At 37.9% G+C, this 8,381-nt stretch overlaps 1 long non-coding RNA gene across 1 annotated transcript; it reads left to right on the forward strand.

The window, feature by feature from the left end:
• Positions 1 to 3,314: 3,314 nt before the first annotated feature.
• LOC309703355 lies at positions 3,315 to 5,184 on the forward strand. The gene is made up of 3 exons (XR_014275875.1): positions 3,315 to 3,625; positions 3,825 to 3,912; positions 4,512 to 5,184. It is a non-coding gene; the product is annotated as an uncharacterized lncRNA (long non-coding RNA).
• The last annotated feature ends 3,197 nt before the right edge of the window (positions 5,185 to 8,381 follow it).

Here is an 8,381-nt window from a genome sequence, read left to right on the forward strand (position 1 = left end):
GCAGAATTTTTACCTGAGTGGCAACATTTGCTTTTTAGAAAACAACTGCAGTAAGTCCAGGTCACCCTAAAGTACTAGCATAAACAGTGAAGGGTCGTGGGAACACCATAGTTGGGCATGCGATACAGTCAATGCTGTAACTGCAAACTAGACTGATGAGGGAGAGAGGAAGGGGGAAGAAAGGCAGGAGAAACTAGAAACATAAATCCTAAAACATTAATGTGCATTATTGAGTCTTTTTGTTAAGAAGTTTTTTCATAACCTGCAGATTCTAATCATCAAAAATCAGTTTTATCAGCTGTCACTTCAGTAGTTTTCAGAGTGGATACTCAGTAGTACAGCGCATACAGTGTGCCACTGCAGAAAAGTGACAACAGCTCATGTATCAAGGCCAGAAAATCTGCAGAGTTTGTGTTGGTCTGTGTCTGCTTAGAGAGTAAAAAAAAGATTTTCTTATGCATGGTGGTGCTCAGACTGCTGGAGAAAAAAGGCAGATGGAGGTAATGCAAATGACCGAGTCTTACTGGAGTCTTAGGAAATGCCCAGCACAGCCGATCCCACCCGCACACTGATTTAAAAAAAAGAAAGAAAGAAAAAGAACTTGTTGATATGAAAACCCAGTAACACTAATTTGCATTACGATGGAAGTGTTTTATTCCTACAAGGCTTCTTGCACTTACTTATTTTTTCTCCCTCTCTGTCTCTCTCTTCCTCTCTGTGCACGAGACCCTAATGACAGGAGAGATTCCCCGCCCGAGCTCTTCTGAAGGACTAATTTGATTTGATAGGCTGTGGAGACAAAAGATGGGCTGCGTGCATGCGAAGGAGCTCTCTGTCTCCTTGTAATGAATTAAGCTGCACATCATGCACAGCAGCCTAAACACAGCCTCGGTGTCAGACATTCGCTCTCCTTTCCTCCAGACGGCCGTGCATAATTGCCACAGGCTCATGTTCGTCTTAATTTTTAGCCCAGGTACTTGTGATTCAGCTGAGGAAAAAAGGCGTTCAAACTGCTCTATTTGCCTTTGCCTGGTGATTTCAGTGAGAGCTCACTTTATTGTGCCACGGAGCAGCTGGGTAACTCTCACCGGTTCAAGATGTCAAGTGATGGATTATTCAGATATGAGACTCCAAAATCTCCAACTCTAAAGCAATTTACTTTCTGAAATAATGATTTAAAATGTGATAACAAAAAAGAACCTTGGTGATTTACATCCTGTATAATATATTAAAGGCAATGATCTTAACTCAGCAGTGCTCATTCCCTGTAAATGCTACATAGCAACAATCTATCCTCTGCAGTTTGCAGACTGACTTCCAAAAAAGACACCTGAAAGTCCCTGTTACCATGTTCACCATTAGGAGATTGAGAAGATTATCTGAGCATTTGTCCTGTCTCATGCAATACACCTGGATCACATTTGCCACACACAGGCACAGCGGTCTCAGGTAACAGATGATAATGTTACTTTGGTGGCTCAGACAAACATTGTGAGCGATGAGGCTCCCCCATCATCTTCTAGTAAATGAACCATTATGGAGCTTCCCACTGATTGACTCTTGGATGGCAGCGGGGCTTTATAGCCTCTCAGTGGGTCATTTCTTATCTCAGCACATAAGAAATGACCCACATCCAGATGTAAGTACAGACCTAAATATAGAACTGTGCATGCTAATGGTGGAATACAGGGTCATAGGTTTAAAATTTATAGAAGGAAGTCCTTTGTTGCTTTCTCATTCTGAATAAAATATTTTACATTTCACTAAATTTATTGTGCTGCTGTGTTAATCACACATTTAAACACCTTTAGATCTTCTTGTTGCTTTATGAACTGTAGTTAAAATAAAAATCCTACATGTGTTTTAATTATTTACTTTGTATTTTAATGCCGTAATAAAGAGTGAATCTATGCTAATCCAAGTTTAAACACCACTTCCAAATTTTTCAAAAGCCAATCACTGACCTCTCTCTCACTGTGCATTTATTATGGATGTTAGTCTGCCGAGGGGCACAGCAAGAAAAAGTTAGTCTAGTCACCAACGTGCTGTTTCGTTTATGTTCCACCTTTAAATTGTGTTCAAAAGTCAAGGTTTTTTTTCTTTTATAAACAAGCACTTAATACGTTTTTGCCTAAATATGCACAATTGCCATAACTGGCATCGCTAAAAATTTTATGTTACAGCATTTAAAGTATGTCATTTGTTGAAATAAGAGCAGAAACAGACTGGTATTGCTCAGTAGTGAAAACCCCATCCATCGATTTTCTTACCTCTTCATGAGCTTTCGATGCTGTCTGTCTCTCTGTGATAGCCAGGATACACGCTACCCCGGGATAACACAACCATTCACACCTACAGCCAGTCTAACACACACGCCTTCAGACTGTAATAATACAAAAGCTGATTGGATAGTCAGTCAAGTAATAATAAAAGACTGTGTGTGCACAGCCTCTCAATTTAAAATAGTTTCTCATTATAGTTTAGCAGTAACATATTTTAAACATTATGCAGTTTGACCAGGAGCTGTGACTTAGTAAGTGTCACACTGCCATCTTGCGACATAAGACTGGTATTACAAACCTGAACTCGGCTCATCGTCTGGATGAATCGGTGGAGTACTGTCCTGCACTCTGCTTCGAGATTGATCTTTGCTGTAAAGATCACGAGCAGCATCTTTGTCCTTTAAATAGATCTCTAAATGTATTGAAATGAAATAACTGAGCATGAAAGACAGACAGCTGAGGTCAGCCTAACTGCAAAAGGAAAATCTATCCTATCCTGATCGCTCATTAACCCATCCACAGGGTTCTCTGATGGATGTAAATCATATGACATGATCTCTGACTGGACTGGATGTTAGAAGTTGCTTTCCCCCCATCTTCACTAAAACGCCAACATCTCTTTGAGAAAAATGCTGGTCATCCAATCAGCTCGGGCAGTCTGTACCAAAAAGCTGCTCAAGCAGCACATGTTGCTTTTTTCCCCTTTATTTTTTCACACGTGCAGTTCCTATCATGTGTCGGTTTAAAAAAAAAAAGGATTGAGTAGTAAAATTTAGAGCGCATTCAAATTTTATTTGAGAAAAAGAAAGATAAACAATAAACATTGAGAATTTCAATCGCTCTCTTCTATTATCCTTATTTTATAATCTAATTTGTATTTTATAATCTAATTGTTTTCCCACATTCACGTCACACTGAGCTTTACTGCCCTCATCCGGCAGACAGCGGTACTGTCAAGAAGACAACAATGCAATCGTTTCTTTATTGCACTTTCCCCCCACTTGTTTCGTTGTTTAGTGCAGTGCAGGGGCGGAGCGTGGGGGTGGCTTACGGGGCTTAAGCCCGGGTTGTTTTGTCAGAAGCCCGGGGTATTTTGGAGTGTAATTTTTTCATAGTTAGATGCCTGGCTGACAACTGTATAAAACAAAAAGTACACACAATATTCGAAGCACATAGTGCACACTGTGGGAATTTACGACTGTGCGTGAATCCCCCCCTGATATTGGTATGATCCAAGCTCAGGCACTAAGCGACTGAGCGAGGGGGCGGGGCAGCTGCTGCCCGTGAGTGCGCTGTTGGAGAGACGGAGCCAGCCATACTAAGGAGAGCTTAAGTTTGACCAGGTACCAAAGCAAATCATTCGTACTGTACAAATAATGTAAATATGACGGTGCATCACGAAAGATTGATATGAAACTGATCACTTGACCAATATTACGTTACTTGCTCTTCAAGTGAATCAACAAATGGCAAAATGAAAAGCCGAACAAATGCTATTTTTTTTAGAGTCTTAGCTTACGTGTGTTTATTTCATATTTTCAGTTCTTACCCTCCCCGACTAAATCGGTTTCAGTTATGTACTGAAACATAAGAATGGACATTAGAGGGTTCTTTCAAAGAAAAAACTCAGGTAAATGTTATTTTATATATTATGCTTTGTATGTTGTTCAGTATATTTCTATGCAAAACAAGAGGGATTTCAGTACACAGCAGGATATTCACATTTGTAACCAGATATTTACATACACTTTAGGGAGAAAACATAAAACATTTTTACTGTACAACATCAATTTAGAGTAAATTTTTGTTTTAGATAAATATTGAAATATATTTTGAATTAGTTAAATTTCAGAATAAAGAGAGACAGAGCTATTTTTATCACTTTCATCAAATTTAGGAGTACATGTACACTAAATTTATTGTTAATTAATAAGAAAACTCCAGACGATTCCATTCTGAGCTGAAGAAGCTTCTGATAGGTTAGTAGAGTCCATGAACAGAACTGTGGAGCTCCATAAGTGTGGCTCAAGTTTGAATACAATTTGGTGCCATTTGCAATTAAGAAATACAGACAGTTTCTCTCTTTACTCTTAAAGTTAACAAATATGTTTTTATATTTATCAATCTAAAAAAAATAAACATTTAGTCTGATTTGATGTTACAATTAAAAAAGTGTTTTTATCTGAAGAGTAAATATCTGGTTTCAACTGTATATTTGATGATTGTCAGCACAAAGAGGGAGAGAGAGGAGAACGAGGACAGAACAGATGAACAAGAGCAGGTGAGACACACATGTTAGTCAAATGGTTGTTTACCAAAAGTATCACCGTATCATAGGTCCTCATGTATCTCGTACCTAGTGTTTCTTTTTAGGTTTGTTATTTTTCAAATTCTGTATTTATTAAGTTCTGCAGGCTTGTTTGCACAACAAGGCTGAATAATTATATAAACTTTTCTCAATCTAAATATTGTACTTTGGTAGAATTAAAAAAATAAGTGTAGTGCAGGTCTATGAAGATTTTTAGTGCTATCATCTAGTTCTGATTCTGGTTCTGTCTTGGTTAAGTCCTCAGTAGTCCTGATTTTGAACTGTTGTAGTCCTGTTTTTAATTCTGGATCAGTTCTGGGTCTGGTTGAATTGGGGTTTAGTCCTCGTGTCTTGATGCAGCCCTGACCTTGTTCTGCCTTGCTGCTTAATTAAAAAACTAGTTTAAGGTGTCCTGCACATGTGATATATATTTTTCCCTATATGAAGTCATTCTTTTTTGAACAGAGCCTATTAATCTTTCAGTCATTTCTACACCCCCCCCCCCCAAAAAAAAAAAAAAAAAAAAAAAATCCCACATGCATACTACTCTTTGGGCTAAGCCCCGGGTGTTTCAAATGTCTGGCTCCGCCTCTGGTGCAGTGTAATACGATGCTTGGACAGTTACTTATCTGTTTGTTTCAATGAAAGCTTTTGAGCTATAGTTGTGTTTCTTTGCCCCCCCCCCCCCCCCCACACACACACACACACCTTTTTCATTACAATCAGCACTCACTGTGCTGACACCACTTACACTAGTCAAACTGAACTCTGCAGCCAAGCAAGGTTCGGGTTGCGTGATCAGGATTTTCTGTTTCCCTTCAACTCGTGAAGTGACACAAACCAGAATAGCTTTCTGCTGAAGGCGTCTCTTTTCTTTTCCCACTGCACTGCGGAATAACCCGAAACAGCAGATTACAGTAAGATTTCGGCCTCCCAGCCTTGAGAAGGCTCCAGGCGGTGTAGCAACCTCCCTCGCTAACTCCCTCTGAAACAGCCTCAAATTAGCCCATTTCTTTCATGTCCCAGAATCCAAATTATTAGCACAGATTCCCAAAGTGAAGGTGTTGGCCTCATCGATTTCTGTAAGGAGGAACACATGAACACATGCTAAATAAGCGCTTTTGTTCAGCTGCGATTAACTTTGCGACTTGGTCTGTTTGCTGTGTTTGTGGGGACAGAAAAACAAGTTCTGAAAAACTTTTAAAAACACAGTTGGACTGTCGATGAGATTCATAATAATTTTCCCATCTGTCAAATATGTTGGGAATTCATTCAAACAACATGAAACACTGATGTGCTCACAGCTTTTCTTCACAACCTGGTGTTGAGCGCTGACGGTGTGAGGGAGCATTAGAAACGCCCACGTCTCTCTGAGCGGTCCAAAAAATATTAACCACAAGTTTAAACATTTATTTTAAATTTTAAAGTGAACTAGAAGAGGATTTCAGATTCCTTGTAGTTTTATTATAATAATAATTATTATTTTAATTTATGTGCAATTATATTCTTTCTACATAGTACTATAAAATCAGTATTTAAGATAAGACTGGAGAAAAGCATTGGGGGCTTTGTTTGGTTTTTTTTTGTGTGTGTTTCTGTTTGTGGGGGGAATAAATTAGGGTAAATTGTTCCGTATAAAACTAACAGAAACACATAAAATACGAGGCAAAAAATGCAGAAAAGCCCAATAATGTAAATAAATAAAAAGTCTGATCTCGATTCTTTTGTCGGTGTGTTTGTCTTGTTTCAAAAGGTACATAAATAATAATAATAATAATAATAATAATAATAATAATAATAATAATAATTATTATTATTATTATTATTATTATTATTTGCTTGCTAGTTTCTTTGTTTTTCTTTTGTTTATTTTATATTACTTTCTTTTTTCCTCACGGATTTCATATCACCTATTATTTTTGTAAGTCTTAAAAAAATCTTAATGTTGTTCTTGTCAAATTAAAAATCTCCCCTTTCGAGTACTTGTGAATATTTATTTAATAATTTATTTTCTAGGATCAAAGAGATTGTGTGTTGCTTTTTCAGCTACAATGTTTCCAGTTTAGCCAATCAGAGTCTACAAACCAATCCGCTGCTCACTGTTCACTACAGTGAAATTAGTAAGTGCTGTGCTGTATTGTGTAAAAATGCTGACCTGCTCTGCTTCACTTCACTTGTAATTTTGCGTCTGAGTGACTTGAACAATAAACGGTACATAAAAATAAAAATCTTTCCCATGGAACAAATTAAATTATTATTATTATTATTATTATATATGTAGCAGTTTGATGCTGGCCTTATAACCTGTAGGGTCACGCAAAGGCCAACACACAAACATTTAAGACACGCAAACTCTTGCAGGACAAATCAAACCTAAAAGTAATCAGCGTTTGTAAATGGTTAAATTCTGCCACCTCTGCTCTTTGCTTCTTTGCTCCTCAGTTCAACTTGTTGTTTGTTGGGCCTTGATGACACTGTGAGTGTTACACTGATAAATTAGTTTTTTTGCGGAGGAAAAAAACCCTCTTACTAACCAAAAACAGAGAAATAAAATAAATAAATTAGCCTCCGTCGTCATGTTTGGGCGGTGACTGGAGTCCAGGTTGTGGGTTTGATTCCCCGGGCAGCAGCAGTGAGGTCACCAAGAGGACTTGCGTGATAAGAGGAGCAAAAACGAGACTTTCTGTGGAAATCTGTCCTGTAGACACGCATTATGGACTTCTTTCATCTTTCATACCGCTTCTGGTTTTTCTTGCTGTGCCCCTCGGCATGTATGTTTAATCAGACGTCCGTCAGACTGCGAGGAGACCTAGCTCGACCCCAATTTTAGAGAAACAGACAGTGGACTTGAATTGCTACTTTATTTATTTTGAAAGGGAAAAAAATAACTATTATTATTATTATTTTTAATGTATTTATTTATTTATTTACTTTAAAGTTTGTAGGATATGTCTATAACTAGTGTTTCCCGTTATAACTGTATAACTACCTATCCAAATACTGTCATCTCTGTCAGTTTGCTCTTTTAATGATCGTGATTTAAATTCATTTTAATTTGCATTACATGAAAAAGCCATAAAATCACTGGAAACATTTGAACATTTTAATAAAAGTTCATAGTTCTATTAAAATCTGGCACTCACAGTAAGCTTCCTCATTAGGTGTAATTCCGCGGTGTGTGGTTTAGGGATCCCCGGCAGGCAGCACTGACTGCAGCTCTAATAGCCTGAGCACTCCCAGCTATCCTTCAGGGCCATGATTTATTGAAAAATATGGACCCTGTGTATAAGCTAATATGACAGAAGTGCTTTGACCTCGGGGGGCAGTGCACTCTCCACGGCAGTCAGCTGCTACCTTGAGCGCGCTCAGCGTCTTTCTCACGCGATTTCTCTGTTTGAAGGTTTTCATCTTCGGGTCTTTTCCCCTTGCTTTTATAACAGATTTATTAAAGTTTGCATGTGAAAACAAAGCTCAGACCCCAGGGTCACATCGAGTGCAACCAGGGCACTGCTCAAAAAGGGCACACAAGCATGGACAGAAAGCTCTATTTTCAGGATCCTTTTAAAAGTATTTATATTTGAGCGTTTTCAACAAGTCTTCCTTGATTGTCCTTTTCAGGAAACAGAGGACGATTTAATTTTCTGTCTTCGTAAAACTTTAGAGGTCCCTTTTATGCGTTTTACCGATTTCCTAACTATGAAAAACTAAACACAGTCTTTTTTTATTCTATTTATATTTTATTTTTCTTATGGTTTTTCTTAAGGTTAATGCGTTATTCGCTCATTTTTGCA

The sequence above is a fragment of the Aulonocara stuartgranti genome, assembly GCF_965226115.1.
Source record: "Aulonocara stuartgranti genome assembly, chromosome: 3".
In the NCBI taxonomy this organism is placed as follows: Eukaryota; Metazoa; Chordata; class Actinopteri; order Cichliformes; family Cichlidae; genus Aulonocara; species Aulonocara stuartgranti.